This window comes from Canis aureus, chromosome 3, assembly GCF_053574225.1.
Source record: "Canis aureus isolate CA01 chromosome 3, VMU_Caureus_v.1.0, whole genome shotgun sequence".
NCBI lineage: Eukaryota > Metazoa > Chordata > Mammalia > Carnivora > Canidae > Canis > Canis aureus.
Window position 1 is genome coordinate 74802886 of NC_135613.1, and position 16613 is coordinate 74819498.

At 51.7% G+C, this 16613-nt stretch overlaps 1 long non-coding RNA gene across 10 annotated transcripts in view; it reads left to right on the forward strand.

Moving 5' to 3' along the window:
- The window catches only part of LOC144311400 (uncharacterized), a 167563-nt gene that overhangs the window by 113081 nt on the left and 37869 nt on the right, over nucleotides 1–16613 (forward strand). Inside the window, exons 9-10 of one of the 10 annotated variants that reach the window (XR_013376943.1) lie at nucleotides 3104–3308; nucleotides 6680–6906. The exons of 8 other annotated variants lie outside the window; for them this stretch is intronic. This is a non-coding gene — a long non-coding RNA (uncharacterized LOC144311400). Of the gene's footprint in view, nucleotides 1–3103; nucleotides 3309–6679; nucleotides 6907–16613 lie in introns of those variants that run through there. One more of the 10 variants, XR_013376936.1, reaches the window with a different exon arrangement.

Sequence of the window (16613 nt, forward strand, 5' to 3'; positions counted from 1 at the left end):
GGGCTCTCAACCTGAGGTCCGTGGAGGGCCGCTTGGAGGGTTATGGACCCTTGAGACACAAAATCAAGCAAGTGTGAGTGTGTGTGTGAGTGAGTATGGGTGTGGCAGTACTGGGGTGGGTGCCGGGTGGTCACAAAGGGATATGTTGCAGTTCTGCCCTGGAGAGCGTGTAGCCGGGATGGAAGCATTGACACTCAGGTGGCCCTTGGGCAGGCTGTCGCGCTGACTTTTATCTCAATGTGGCCTCATGGTAGAGGGCGTCTCCTGTGCTGAGCCCAGTCTGGGGGGTTGCTCTGAACACAGCTTGTGCCGTGGGTGGAGGGGATGAGAAGCCATGCACCAAACCCCCAAATCCCCCGTGTTTGGTGTGGAGGCTCCCTGAGGGCCCTGCGAGACACCCCACTCCCTTCCTTTCCTCATACCCCATCCCTGATCCATCAGGACATCCTGCCTGCTAAACCCCCAAATCCATCTGGAATCCGAGCACTTCCACCGTCTGCTGCCACCCTGTCTGTGCCCACTCTGTGTGTGGCCTCTGCACGGCCTCCTGCCCTGCCCATGTCCCTCTGCGGTCTCTGCTCAGCACAGTCACTCTGACCCCACCTGGCCGCAGCTGCTCTGCGGCCTTCCCAGCTCGTGCCTGGCTCATGCGTGCTGGCCACCTTGACCCCACATGCCTGCGGGCTCCACCTGGGGCCTCAGAGCTCTTACTTTCCCCAGGTGGCCTCCTGGCACACTGTGTCACCTCCCTCAAGTCTCTGCGGAAATGTCACTCTAGCCCATCCCTCAACCATCTTTTTCCTCCCTGATCCGTGTCCCCTTGTACCAGACCAGTGACTCAGCTATGTCTCTTCACCGTTTGTCTCCTGCCATGCAGTGGAAGCTCCCTGAGGGGAGGGATTTCTATATCTCGTTCACTGATCTGTGCTAGAGTTGTGCTCATGAGCAGGAGCTAGCGGGGTGAATGAATGAATGAATAGTGAATGAATGAATGAATTCCCCACCACATTACTCCATGGCCCGTTTAGGACAGCCCACAGATGATACTGTTTTGTCCTCAGGCCTAAGTACCAGAAGAACCTTAGCTTGTGTTGAGACACCAGTGTTCATTCATTTATTTATTCAGTGTATTTATTGAGCACTTACTATGTGCCGGGTCCCATCCCACATGCTGTGGAGACCACAATGAATAAAATAGGGCAACACCTCCTGTTTTCCTGTGCTAAGTGTTTATCTCACGGATCCTAAGGGGCTCGTCACAGATCTTGTTAGTCTTCCCTTCTGGGAATGGTTTTGGCTGCCCCCATGCCCAGCGCTAATTTTGTGAAATTTTCTGAGTACTAAAGCTGCCCCTCTGAGCTCACCTTGTTATTCTATTTTTCTTCTCCTTGTGTCTCAACTGTTTTTAATAGAAAATGGAATGTTTCTGGCCCAGAAGTCTGAGAAGCTGCTGGGGACCCAGGTTTTCTCAGGTCTCTCTCTGGAGTCTCTCTCGGACACTACCTGTGAACACTATCGCCTCCATCTCTGGGGCTTTGCCACCTGCCTCCTCCTTGTGTCACTTGTGGACCAGCTTCCCCATCCCGTGGCTGAAGATGAGGCCCCGCCACTCTTTTGCTTTGAGGAAATGGTCCATTTATATGTTTAATCTTATTTTTTAAAAAAGATTTTATTTATTTGAGAGAAGGAGAGAGCAAGCACGAGCAGTGCAGGGGAGGATGGGAGAGAGAGAGGTAGGCTCCCCACTAGCAGGGAGCCCTATGCGGGGCTCAGTCCCAGGACCCCAGGATCATGACCTGACCTGAAGGCAGATGCTTTCTTTCAAAGTGCTTCAAGATCTTGTGGCAGCATAGTGGATGCCTGTAGAGGTGTGTGTGGGGTGGGGGCTGGGGCAGGGCTAGCTCTGACCAGAGGACGGAGTAGAGATGGAAAATACCCCAGAGAGAACAAGAGGAGGGTGACAGACGTCCTGCGTGGGGGGACAGTCCTTTGTTGCTACTCCTCCTGACAGGCCCTCTTTAAGAGTCAGCATGATTTGATCAGCCTCAGACAGACTTTTATCACCAGTCTGCTGTCTCTTGATAAGTTCCTTCTCCCTGGCCCTGCCTAGACAGTCTTGGACTTCACAGCCTCATTTGCAGATAAAGTCACTGCCCCTTTGGCTGTTGGCCTCCTATCACAGTGGCTGGGGCGACCCCTGCATCCGAAGTTTGGTGCCAGAAGGGATGGATGCGTATGGGGGAGGCAGGAGCAATTGGCACAGAGGGCCAGAAGCAGGGGACACTCAAGGTGGCGTGGTTGGATGGCTGGGGTGGGGTGTGGGGTGGAAGGAACCAGGCAGAGGTGCTGCCCAAACAGCCGTGTGCCACAGGCATGCCTATGTCTCTCTCCCTTGAACCCTCCCTGCCACCGTCAGTACCTTGGCTTTGTGCCACACTAACCAGACAGTTGAGGGTAGGGGAGCAGGTGTGACCAAGAGAGCAGGGGACTTTGGCCTGAAAGCTAGAGGCAGAGGCATGCCCACCCTCCCTGGATCTGGAGTTCTCACTCTGACCCTTAGCCCCACCTCACTCCATGGTTCCCCCGCCCTCTGGGTTTGAGAAGAGGAGCCTACAGTAGGGGAGGCAGCTTCCTTGGTGCCAGCACTGGGGGTGTAAGGCGTAGTGGCCAACTGGTCATGTGCCTTTGAACAAGTTCTGTGGCTTCTCTGTGTCTCAGTTTCCCCATCTGCATATTAGAAAAAATAGTACCTATCCCACAGGATTGTTGTAAGGATTAGATAATTTATATGATGAAGAATTCAGAAGAGTACTTGCATATAGTCAGTGCTCAGCAAGTGTTAGCCACTATTATTGTAATTTAAGAATTCTAGATGTTTCTTCCCACCCCTGTATTTCCTCCATATATGCAGAGCCTGAAATTCATCTTTCACTTATTCCTTTGAATGATAGTTTCCCCAAAGGCTTTCTTTTAAAAAATACAGAATAGCACCTGACAGCATGAAGGTCAGGAACGAGGACTTGAGGCCTGGCTCTGTGCCTTGTGTGCTGTGTGATCTTAGGCAGTTCCACTGCCTCTCTGAACTGTGATACCTCCTTTTCAGGTGAGATGATAACAGACCTACCTGCAGGGTTCTTGTGAAGACAAAATGAGACCAAGTGTTTCAGACACTCAGCACAGTGTGTGGCATGACACAAGTGGTCAGGAAATACGAGGCTGTCACTTTCCCAGGTGCTTGCCATGCATCATTGCATCAAAGCTGACCTCACCTCTGAGCTGTAGTGTAGGGCTCAGCCTACCCCGTCCAGGTGAGGAGATGGAGGTGGAGAGGGGGGAAGAAGCTTTCTGAGCAGGACTGGAACTTGGGCCTGCTGGATCAGGCCAGTGCTCTCCTGAGGCCTCAGAGGCCTGGCACATGTGCTCTTTGCATGATGGGGATAATTAGGTGCTTTGCCTTAACCTGAGGCTGGGGTGGGATGGGGAGTGGGCCCACAGGGCAGTGACTGGGGAAGCCCTGGAAAGGGCCAGCAGGGTGGTGGTAGCATGTGAGCTTATGAATACAGTAGAGGGGTGGAGGTGGGTTGTGCATTGGGAAACAGCCAACCTGCCACTTCACAGATTTGTCCCAACTCAGCCCTGCTCTCTGCCTCTGAGCCCCCTACCTCTATCTGTGTTGCCCCTGCCTCTTTGGGGCCTGGCCTATGGGCTTGGGAGGCTCTGGAAATAGAGCCTGTCCACAGGGCTGGAAGCTGGGGTGCCTGCCCGCCCCTCCCAGGGTGTGGCCTTTTCTGATGCCTACAGGCCTCAGGAGGGATAATGACTGGCCCCAACACAGAGAAAAGCTTTAGACATGATCTCATTTTTCCCTGAGATTGTGAGGGAGGGAAAAGTGCAAGTAACAAGTAGTCCATCTAGACTGAGCAGGGGAAAAAGCAATTTCCTTTTGAAATCTGTTTTTCTGATTCTTGAAAGATGCAATTTGGAAATGTGTTGGTGGCTCTGTCTGGGGTGTGGGCCAGGCCACCTACAGGGCATTGGGGTGGGGACCTAGGGGGGTGGTTAGGGAGTAGGGAGGGCTGTGGAGAAGGGGACCTAGCCTTGCTGGGTTTCAGCCTAGTCTCAAGAACAATCCAGAAGAGGGAGATGTGAGATGGATTGGTGCGGCAGAGGGAGAGCTGAATGCGGGTGGCAGGGATTGAACAGAGGAAGGGGGTCTGGGAGTTCTGGTGGACAGAATGGTAGGGGAATGTGCTGGAAAAATTCCAATCTGGATAGGGTAGAAGGGTGGCCCATCACCTGAAGGATGTCCATGCCTTGGGGTCAGTGTCTTCAGAAATTTCATGAGGCAGAGGCACAAATCCATCCTGAAGGACAATGAATTTCAGTCCCCATTCTGGAAAGCCCTCTGGGGGCTAGGTAATCAGATGGTAGCTTGGGGGGCTTTGCCAGAGCCTGTACGAGCAGAGGGGGCCCAGCATGGGCTGGTAGAAGGATGTAGGCCAGCCTGAATGCCTGTTATCCCCTAGGGCCGCTTTCTGTGTTCGCCAGCAGCCTCCTCGTCAGGCTGCTGCTTCTTTTTGCAGAGTTGTTCCAGTAATCATGGCATGGCTGTGAAGGTTCCAGCTTGGGGGGAAGGCTGGGCCCCTTTGGGTCAGGCAGATACTGATACTGAGACTCACTGACACTGTAAGGGCCTCCCTGGGGCTTATCTTTCCCTCTGACACGATGCTAATCCCATATCCTAAAGAACTGACCTACTAGCTGACACTCCAGTGAAGCCATCAACCCCCTGAATCCACCAACCTGCAAATCAAGCCATTATCCTACAAGCCAATCCACCAACCACCAACCAACATATGACCCTACACCATGCCACACCACCAACCCAGCAATCTTCTATGCATCTACCAACCCACCCACCAACCAACCAGTCCACCAACCTTTTCTTCCACCACCTTATCACCCCACCAACTGGCTCAACTAGCTCACCAATCAACCACTACCCCACTGTCCAATCAGGAGCTAGAAACCATACAGTAATATTTGCAAGAAAGGTTTAAGATAAAAAATTATTAACTATAACAGGAGGTAACTTACTAAGGTTTACCTACTAATTGTAACAGGGGATTGTCTCCCTCCTCTAATGAAACTTAGGAACCAGGGCACCTGGGTGGCTCAGTGATTGAGCATCTGCCTTTGGATCAGGTTGTGATCCCGGGGTCCTGGGATCGAGTCCCTCTGGGGAGCCTGCTTCTCCCTCTGCCTCTCTCTCTGTGTCTCTCATGAATAAATAAATAAAATCTTTAAAAAAGAGAAAGAAACATAGGAATAGCAGATATGGAGAATGGCCACTACCTCTGGGGCTGAGGCAGAGCATCAGAAGGAGCGATGAATCCCAAAGAGCCTCCCCTGCATATACACACCCAGGGCTGACATCATGACCCCATTAAAGGAAGGTACAGCAAGGCCCACTGACTGGATGGCAGGAGAATTTGCTGAGGTGCCACTGAACTCTCTAGAAAGCTGCCTTCTAAGGGGTGCTGTGTGCTGTGTGGAGGAGGCAGTGTGCTGAAGGACGCCTCTTTGTGGGGACCTGGAAGAGAAGCCCCTTCATCCCGCAGTGTTCTAGCCCCTTAGACAAAGCTTAACACAGCCAGCTGGTCAAGGAGAAATGTATGGGTCCAGCCATGATCATAGGCAATCAGGAGAAGACAGGCAGTAGGATCGTAACTGGCACACTCATGCTCCCATTACCCCACTACCCCAGCAACCTTCTAACCAGTCCATCCACCATAATCCTACTCATCCACTGACCCATCACCTCATAACTAGCAATCCTCTAACCAGTATATCAGTGCATCTCCCCACCTACCAGCCAACTCAGCGACCTAGTTTTCTGGTGGTAGGCTGTTCCAGGCTGTGTGCTCAGGGCTGTGGGGACACAGTATCCACTTTCCAGGAAAGACACTTTGGAGTAATTCATCCAAATTGGGGAGATGGATGCAACTTATTCATGTGACCAGCTAAGGGTCAACAGGGACCTGTCGCACAGGTGACACCCATTAAATGGACAAATAGCAGCAGACAGTGTGCTCTGAAGTTGGTGGTGGTAGGGGGGATGGATATGGCTTAATGGTATGGGACAACTTTGTGAAGGGGAAATGATCTGGGTTTTGAAGAATGAAAGGAAATGTAGATTGGACAAAGCTTCAGAAAGAAGGCAAGTGGGGACAAGCATCTCTGGCATCTCTAGCATAAAAGAGGACTCAGGCATATGAAGACGTCTGCACGAAAGACTCAGCATGAGGGGGTGGGGTGGGGGTTCTTGGGCCCCCAGGGAGTGAGTCTCCATTTTGCCCACGACAGGGAAGAGCCATCATAGCTGTGGAAGGAAATGCTGATCGTATCATCAGCTGCTTTCCTAGGCAATGGATCGGCTTTCTTTTTTTTTGGTTTGTTTTTTAAAAGATTTATTTATTTAATCATGAGAGACACACACAGAGAGAGGCAGAGGCACAGGCAGAGGGAGAAGCAGGCTCCATGCAGGGAGCCCGATGTGGCACTCAATCCTGGGTCTCCAGGATCACACCCTGGGCTGAAGGCGGCGCTAAACTGCCGAGCCACCCGGGCTGCCCTGGATCAGCTTTCTACCTAATAGTGCTCTTCCTTTTTCATCAAGGACTAAAATGGGGGGGAAAAATCCAGTGTCAGGCAGACATCAAGAGGAACTTCCAGTCCAGACCTTCAGGAGTGTGCTTCTCTGGCTGAAATATTGACCTGCTCGGAGGCAGGGGAATAACTCCGATGACCCTTGCTAACCCCGTTGTGAAAGCGTTCCCCACACGCCCGGTCCACCTGCTCCCAGGCTGCCATCAGCCCAAGTGCCATTAAGTATCTTGGAATAAAAATCGGACTTCAGAATCAATTGATGGAGAGAGGTTCTCCAAACATTCACCAGAGAAGGTAATTAAATTCCGATAGGAGAAGATGGAGCTGTGTGACAGGGCGGTAGGGGCATCGTGCTGGCGCTGGGCTGCTGAGCAGTGAAATCACAGGCGTGCGCAGCCCAAAGCTGGCGGCAGCACAAAGGAAATTGGAGCAGTCAAATATTTCCCTCCTCGTTGAGTTCCATTTACATGTTTATAATAGAGGTTCTTAAGGCCCTAATGAGAAGGCTGCTCATTGCAGGGAAGAGGATGATTAAGGCTCTGCCAGACGAGATCAGGGACAGGAACAAAGGCCTGTTAATTACTACAGAGGGACAGGAGGGGAGCCAGGCTCCGTTCGCTGCTCCCCCAGAGCCTTCCCAGACTTGTACCTTCCTGCTCTCGAGGAACACCTTTGCCCCCAGCCCCAGTGACCACCGAGGGATGAATGGGATAGATCCCCAGCGCTACATTCAGGGGCTCATAGACCTTTCTACCTCCCCTCCCTAGGGGATAATTTTAGGCTGTATCTATACCATGTGAACATCTGTTCCCTGGAGAAGCGATCAGAAGAAACCATACCACTTAACTGCATGACCATCGTGTGAACCTACTGCCCACTAGGAGGTAGCCCACAGAAGCTTCTGGGCCCAGAAGGGGATCACCTTCTGGATCTCTTCTGAGGTCTCTCCCAGACTCAGGACACCCAGGGCACACGGATAGGCCACACTCGTGCCAGATTTATTGACCCTATGAGGTTATCTGACAAGAAGGCAAAGAGTTCTTGTCCCTACGTTGATTTTAAGGCCTCCTTAACAACCATAGTTCGTGGTGTGGAAAAAGTATGGGTTTTGGGCCAGCAGACCTGGGTTCAAATCCCAGATTTACTATTTGCTAGTGAGCCTCAGTCTCTTCATCTGTAGAAATGGGATGGTCACACCTACGAATCTGCATGGTTGGTTTGATGATTCAGTGAGTTCATGTAGGCAAATAATAGGTGCTTAGTTCATGTCAGTGACCTTACCCCTAACTCCATGGGGGTGGATTGGCAGTCTGAGGTCGAAGACCTCTGAAGTTTTCTCTGGGATCTCCCAGGGCCAGGAGCTGGTAGATACAGCATATGGGGTCCTTCAACAGGTCCCTGTTCCATATAGATTTTTTCCATGATGGAGGTGTCTGGGGCTGTAGAGGGGGAGAGCAGCTCTTAGTCTGGCCAGTAGTGGGTAGAAATCTGGACCCTTGCACACTGCCTGCCTCTGTGGGCTCTCCACTGTGCACCTAACTGAGGGCCTCACCTGGGTCCCATCCTACCCCGTAGGGCTCAGGAAATGAGGGGAAAATAAGATAAGAGGAAAAGACTTGGGGGGAGTCTCTCTGATTTTCCTGTGGGGAAGAGTGATCAGAGGAATGAGTTATGTCATCAGAGTAGAGAGAATCTGGCTATCAAGAGTAGAATTTGGAAAACTTTGATTTTTAGGAAAATGATCATCTTGTAATGGCCCAAACCAGAGGTTTCTCAGTTAAAATCTAGATTCCAGGCCCAGAGGATGTAGGGTCTGATGATTCTGAAGGAAAGGCAAAGACCCTAAGATGGGAGACACAAACTCTTTGAGAGGATATGGTTGCTATCTTGGTCTTCTCAGGGGTCAGTACTGGGTAAATAGGTCAGAGTCATGATGTCATTGGAGGGGATGGTGGGGCAAGGCAGGTGGGGACACCTCAGGGGCTCCTTTGCTCACCAAGGCGCTTTCCTTGGAGCTGTCCACGGTGCTGGCCTCAGACCCACCTGGCACTGTACAGCTTGTCACCCGCAGAGCTGCTGCCCAAGCCCATAGCGTTGATCCCCTATTACAAATCCCAGAGTCCTCAGACATATCTAACTCTAAGATGAATTTTAGTTCAAGTCTTAGTGCTAGGAATAATCATGGCCTGTACCCTGGAGCTCCTCTTACCCAGAGCTCTAGCCAGACAGAACTCACACCGGAAGCCAATACAAATCTGAGGTTCAGCCCAACCCTGTCCTTTTCCTAAGATGAATCTTAACGCTCCCTTCAGGGGTAACCTCAACCCTAGCATTTCACTTCGCCCCTCACCCTCATCTCAGACTGAACCAGAGCTCTAAAAATGTGGGGTTGTGCAGACTGGCTCTTCCTTCCCTCCTCCCTTCTCCCTCCTTATAAACATGGCTGAGCATCTGTGGCAGGCACTGGAACTTGGCCATGTGCTCCAACCTCCCTCACTGCCAAGGATCAGAAAATTCATGTCAAAGTTAGCAATGGCAACATCCCTCAGTGGGGGGAAGTCTTTGGAGAAGACAATGTTATCACTTTGCAAAAGCAAAGGACAGAGGTGGGCCGGCCGTGGCTCCTGCCCATTGCTCTCCACCTGCCGTGTGTCTCTGACTCTGGTCTCCTCAAGCCTCTAGTCCATTGTGCATGCTGTGTGGGGGAGGAAGAAGAGAGCAGGGTACTCCTCATGGAGGAGGGAACTCTCACAGAGGCAAAGCAGGTGGCTGGTTTGTGCGTAAATGCTGAGGAGTGCTGAAGGCTGCAGGAAGTATCAGACGTGATACTACCATCCAGAGGCCCCTCACGTGCTCATCCCATTGAAGCCTCACAGCACTCTGGGTGGGGGGTGTAGTCCCTGTTGGAGCTGAGAAACTGGAGGCTCAGAGAGGTCAGATTGCAAGGATACCGGGTGGAGTTGCTTGGAGTAAAATATAAGCCTCTGGCTATGCGCTGGTGAAGCTGGGAAAGTTAGAAGGAGAGGGTCCTAGAGAAGAAAGGTTTGGAGGAACAGCTGCAGGGGTGAGGACATGGGGCTTTTGTAATGTCAGGAGGGGTAAGTTGGGGACTAAGGGGGCGTTGAAGGAGAGAGACTGGCCCAGGCTGAGATGGGCTGATAGGATGGTCTGGACTTTGCCTTGGCCCAAAGCCAGGCACTGGGGAAAGCTTGAGGGGGAAGAGAACCCATGGCCAGTTCCTACCGAGGGGTCTGCTCTTGTGTTCCACGTGGAGAGCCCAGGGGTGAGATGGAGAAGGGGTTGGGGGAGCATGGCAGCCAGAAGAAGGTATGTGATGTTCCTTGGGCATCCCCAGGAACGCCCATGTGTCCCAGTCTACTGACCCAGACCACAGCCTCTGTCCCCTCCCTCCTTTCTCAGTTGGATCTACTGCTCACAGTCAGAGGGGCCTTCTGAGATCCTTGTAGGGCCTCTTCTCCCCAAGAAGCTGGGCTGTTTCCTCTTTCCTGTCAAATTCCATTCCACTCTCTGCTCCTTTATTTTCTAGTGACTTATAGTTGGGGTGAATATTACCTGCCTTCCAAACTGCGACATTGCTGAAAATGAAAGGAGGGCTGTTAATGATTTTTTGGAACAGCAGGTACAATACCAGGATGTACACCATGGTCTCACCCCTCCAGCCCAACCCCAGGGCCCCGCAATACCACCCTCAGCTCCTTGAGAGTCGGCCACAGCGCAGGCCTGCAGCTTCCAGGGCCCGGACAATTTTTTTTTAAGATTTTATTTATTTATTTATTTTTTATTTATTTATTTATTTATTTATTTATTTATTTATTTATTTATTTATTTATTTCAGAGAGAGAGAGAGAGAGAGAGAGAGAGAGAGGGAGGCAGAGACACAGGCAGAGGGAGAAGCAGGCTCCATGCAGGCTGAAGGTGGTGCCAAACCACTGGGCCACCGGGGCGCCCCCCCCCCCCCCCCCCACCGCCTGGCAACTCTTTATTACGAGAGTTCTTTACCAGCTTGGGGTCAGGAGCTGAGCCCCAGCCCCAGCTCTCCACTCACTGTGCTGAGACCTTGGCCAATCACCCCTCCTCTCTGGCTCATCTCCTCCTAAAATGGGATGGTCATGCTGCTCTGTTCCTCTCTCAGGTGGAGGGTATGTGGGCAAATGGACGCATGCACACTTGAGGCTTGCTGGAGTTATCGTCCCCTTTCCTGTCCACATTTTTTTTTATGATAGTCACACACACAGAGAGAGAGAGAGAGAGAGGCAGAAACATAGGCAGAGGGAGAAGCAGGCTCCATGCACTGGGAGCCCGACGTGGGATTCGATCCCGGGTCTCCAGGATCGCGCCCTGGGCCAAAGGCAGGCGCCAAACCGCTGCACCACCCAGGGATCCCCCTGTCCACATTTCAGCTCCAGTTATTACTTAAAAGTTTTAAAAGATTATAGTAAAATACACATAACACAGAATTGTCATCTTAACCATTTTTAAGGGTATGGTCCAATAGTTTTAATTATAATTACATTATTGTTCAAGAGATCTCAAGGACTTTTTAATCTTGTCAAACTGAAACTCCACACCCATTAAACAACAACTCCCCATTCCCTCTTCCCCATCCCCGTCAGCCACCATTCCACCATCCCAGATTTCTCTGGGAATCGGGCTGCTCTATGTACCTCATTCATATAAGTGGAGTCAGACAGTTTTTGTCCTTTTGTGACTGGCTTATTTCACTTAGCATAGGTCTTCCAAGATCATTTATATTGCAGCATGTGTCAGAATTTTCTTCCTATTTAAGGCTGAATAATACTCCATTGGATGATACACCCCATTTTATTTACCTGATCATTCATTAGTGGATATTTGGATTGCTTCCACACACCTTGGCTGTTGTGAATATTGCTGATGTGAACATGGATGGGCAAATATCCCTTTGGGGGCCCGGCTTCAGTTCTTTTGGATATATACCCAGAAGTGAGATGGCTGGCTCATGTGGTATTCTATTTGTAGTTTTTAGGGGGAACTTACATACTATTTTCTATAGTGGTAGCACCATTTTAATTTCCAGCCAGCTGGGTGTAGGGTTGCAATTTTTCCACATCCTTACCATAACACTTGTTATTCTGTTTTTTTTTTAAATTTTGCTTTCATCTTTGTTTTTTTAAATAGTAGCCATCCTCATAGGTGTGAGGTGATATCTCATTATGATTCTGATTTGCATTTGGTCTCAATGTATTTTTAAAAAAAAATTCTTGGCCCCAATTATTTAAATTCCCCTCCTCCATAGAACCTTCTTTCCCTGTAGCATCTGGCTATCCCTCTCTGTCCCTTCCAGGATCCTCAGGCTGGCTTTGCAGTGGTCCTTGATTATTGCCTCTCATACTGGCCATGGACAGCCAGCCCGGTGCAGGGGACATGGTATCTTTCTTCCCCGCCTGCCTTAGCACAGCCCTGGGGCTCTAGGGAGCTTTCTCTGTCAAGGGTGACTGGATGCTGGTTGAGCAGGTCTTTAGTTCAGCTGCTCTCAGGCCTAACCCTGAATCAGAATTGTCCAGTGGGCTTGCTAATCCCCAAACTGCTGAGACCTGCCCCTAATTTCTGATTCAATAAATCTAGGGAAGCGCCTGCAAATTTGTATTTCTAACAAGTTCTCAGGCGATGCTGATGCAGCTGGTCCAGGGACCCCACTTGGAGAACCACTGCTGTTTTCAGCAAAAACCTAGCTGGCCCTGTAGGGAGCCTTCAGTCTAAGGGGTGCACTGGCAGCCAGGAGATGGCCTCAGGGGGAGCTTGTCTTGGGAGGCTTGGAGGGGCGGCGCCACAGACACCCAGGGAATGAGCTCCTCTTGCCTAGGGGCAGAGGCGGCCTCCAGTGTTTCTGGAGAATGTAAGTGTTGGATGTTCTCAGCCAGAGCTGTAACATCCAAGTTTAATCTGCACAGAGCCATTAGGGGGTGGGGGGGCTGAGCGGGAATGGGAAGCCGGGAAGGCGGCTGCATATTTCATGCTACTCCTGGCTTTGAAGGTCCCAGGAAGGCAGGCACTGGCAGCCGGTGACAGCTTCATCGTAATGAGGGATGGGGAGGTGCACCCCTGCTGGAGGCAGGGTGCAGAACCTGGGGCTCCTTGCCCCAGGGTGGGGGATGGGAAGACTGGATGGGGAGGAGCAGGGGGGTTGCCTGGTGAGCACAGATGGGAGGGGGGAGGAGAATCTGTGATCTGGGCCCCTCCACAGCTCAGCCCCTTCTCTCACAAGGATCTAGGGGTGGTGGCTAGCTTCCTAGAGGACTTTAAGGGCCTGCCTCTGTCCCCAAGGGCACATCTGGAATATCCCCCCACCCACAAAGAGGTGTCTCAACAGCTGCAGAAGCTTCTGGTGGAGCAAAGGCCCCGTGTTCCTGAAACTGTCCCCAACTGGGCTTTGGTGGTATCAGGAGCCTCTGAAAAGAGAATAGGGCTCACTGCCACTCAGTGTTGGATCTACTTCCCTTCCTACCCCATCCCCCATCCACCTCCACCAGGAAAGGCCAAGGCCATTTTTAACGAGTTTATAATTGAGGGCTTAGGGAGAATCTGTGAACATTCTGAAAAAGCCCTTTGGTTTTTCTTCCTTTTTGCCGCATCGGCCCCGTGTTCAGCACAGCCGTGATGTAGCAGTTTAGCCCCTGAGATCCAGGGTGAGGGGACGGTAAAGAGGCAGGATCCCTGCTCACCATCAAGCTGTGTCGGGGGACACTCTCTGGGACCAGAGGTGAGGAGGGGAGGGTAGTCTGCGTGGGGCCAGCGCCTCCTGTTCTCAAGATACAGACTAGAGGGCTGTGCGTCCCCGTGAGTGGGCTGCATCGACAGGCTGCCTGCCTCCGGGCTCAGCAGGGCACCGTGCCGGCCGCTGAGGAGACACCGGACCACTTGGAACATGACCTCGGTTCCTTTACTCACAGATAAGCAAATCATCAGTGGAGACTGGATGGAGGGAGGATACCCGGGCAGGATGCAGACTCTGCTGCCCTCTGCCCCACCACGCCCCATTTCTAGGGCCCCACTTGCCCTTCCAAAGGACTTTGCAGCCGTGGAGTAGGACAGGGCCTGGAGGGTGGGAAGCTAGGAGGTCATCGCATTATGGCTTTCCATCGGACAGATCCGGGTTAGAACCTCGGTTTTGCTTCTTAATTGCCAGAGATGGCACCTGGGCCAAGCCACCTGAACTTTCAGAGTCTCAGCTTGCTCATTTCGGAAATGGGGACATATAGGCAACTTTTGCAGGGATGTTGTGAGGATAGGATATGTGGGAAACACTTAACAAGGTACCTGGCACCCTGTGAGCTCCTAATAACTGGCACGGGCAAGGCCTTGAGATGGATGCGTGGAAAGCAGGTTAGGGCCTCTCCCAGGCCCAGAGCCCTTCCCTCCAGCCCAGACCAGGTGGAACCAGGGACCAGGCCTCCGAGCCCCCTCCCTCAGAGCGGGTTAGAGTGAGCATTCAATCCTGATTAGCTCCACCGGCTCCCTCGTAACCTTTTCATTAGGAAATTATGTTTAATAGAAATTGTTCTGACACCTCTCAGCGCGTTTCCCTGCAATTCATTACCATCTCCGGGGAGGGGGCAGGCAGCTGAGTGGCTCCATCAAGGGAGCCCCACCCCCTCCCCCAGTCCAGTCATTCACTGCCTGTGTCGGTGGAGGGGACGCAGGACAGAGGTGTTCCAGCTTGGCATCCCCAGAAGGAGGCAGGCCAGCTGTTGGAGCACATCTGGACGGGGCCAGCCCACTCTTAGCACCCTCCCCTGGGTCTGATTTGGGACCTCCCAGCTGCTGCCAGCGATGCCTGTGTGTGGATGGCATCTGATTCTTGTTCTGTCCTCAAACTGCCCCCAGCAGGGAGAGGGCTCGGTGGTCTCCACCTGCTGCAGAGCCGGAAGGCCGAATGTGCTCTGGTGCCTCTGCCTGCCTGCAAACTCTTCCTCTCTCCCCGCTCCCTTCCTCCTGGAAGCCTCCCTGGGTGGATCCCCTCTGGGTCTGTGCCTGGTGCCAGGATAGGAGGAGTTTATACCTGCTAGCCAGCTGCCTGGGGGGTGGGGGGGAGTGTGGTCGCATCCCCCACTGGCTGGGACTGGGGAAGGCAGGGTGGTCATCAGTCCTTGTCCTCATCCATCAGGGGCTCTCAGGATTCAGTTCTGAGGCCAAGGCCTTCCAGAACCCTCCCATCTGTCTCCTCCTAACTGGACTGTTCTATTTCTCCGGCTCCACCTTGGGAGGAAGTTGTGGGGGGGAGGGGCGTAAGTGGAAAGTCACCCCATCTCTCTCTCTCTCCCACCTTCTTCCAGACCTGAAAACTGGTCGGGAAGTTCTTTTCTGTGCCTCTCCCATTTTGGTCCCAGGCTTATGGAGGCTGCTTTCTCCTTTCTTGGTGCCTTGGATTTCTGCTCTATGAAACGAGCAGGGGCCCTCATCCTGTTCTCCCCTCCAAAAAAGAGGGTGACAAGAGCTTGGTGCTGTAAGGGCCCTGCCTCCCAGTGCCTTGGAGATCTGGGGAGCCAGCTCGGATGCCCCAGCATGCTCTTCCTGACCCGACGACTGGTGAGACCCACCCCCACCCTTGCCATTTCCGTAACCAGTATCTGAAATTAGCAGCAGCCTAATCTCTCTCTGCCATATCACTCAATGGTGTAATTGTGCAGAAAAAAATGTATTAAAATGCAAAACACTCAGTTGTAGTTCTTTATGTTAAATCCCGTCTTTGCTCTATCTCCCTCTTAATTTTACAAGGTTTTTTTCCCCCCGCTCCCCCTTTCATAAAAGGGAGAGCTGGGCATGCAGGGAATCATTTCAACTCCCCTATAAATCTCTAAAATGAATACTTAAATTCGAGGAAAAAAATACATTCTTACACCTTTAATTTCCCTGCTATGAAGTGTAATGAAAAAGCCTGATTATTTTTAATTCTTCCCTTTAATAATTCAGCGGCAGAGTGATTTAAGGCTGGGATTCATAATTACCTTTCCACTTTCTTGGCAAATGGACTTTTAATAGAAATGAGAGCTCTGGCAACTGAAATATATTTCAACAGGTGGCTGAAGGGTCAGGCCTGATGCCCATTGGTGTGCAAGTGCTCCCAGGGCCCCTCCGGGCTGCGGGTTCCGGGCCAGGTGCGTGGGCCAGGTGGCTGGAGGGAGAAGCGTACTGTGTGTGCTCACTAAGAACCATTTCTTGGACAGTAATGAATGGTCACAGTGTGGGTGTTAAATGATCCATTTATCCTGGAAGAGAGAAACTGGTACAAAATGGCCATGAAGAAAGTCTTCTGATTAGCAATAATAACCCAATAACCAAGAGCTTAATGATGGTGGCTGCAATTAATTGAGCAAATACTATGTGCTGGGCATGGTGCTAAGTGCTTCCAAGACATTCCCTCTTCTCATCTTTATAATAGTCTGTTAGGTGCATGGAAACTAAGGTACAGAGAGGACTAAAGGGCAAAGTCTAGGTCTGTGAGTAAGGCCTCATTTCTGCCTGACCCTAGAGACATCACTCCCTCTCCTAGACTGATCTCCCAAACACTGCTCAGAGTCCGTTACCCAGAGCTCCCTGTCCCCAAGGAGGTGATGGAAGCAGACATGGTGCAGCGTAGGATTGAAGAGAGGCCATGGAAAGGCGCCAGGCGAGGTAGGAGTCAGGAGCCCTGGGCGCTTTCACTAGGTCCACTGCCAGCGAGCTTGGAGACACTGGGAAAATCACTTTTCTGAGCCTCAGTTCCCTCATCTGTAAAATGGGGATAATAAAAACTGACTTGTCTAGCTCAGAGGACTGCAGTGAGACCCGAATGAGGAAATACATGTGGGAAAGCCTTGTAAATCCTCAACTGCTCTACAAGGGTGAAGTCTAGCTACTGTTATTTGATGACAGGATGCATGAAACGGATCCATTTCTGTCCTTCT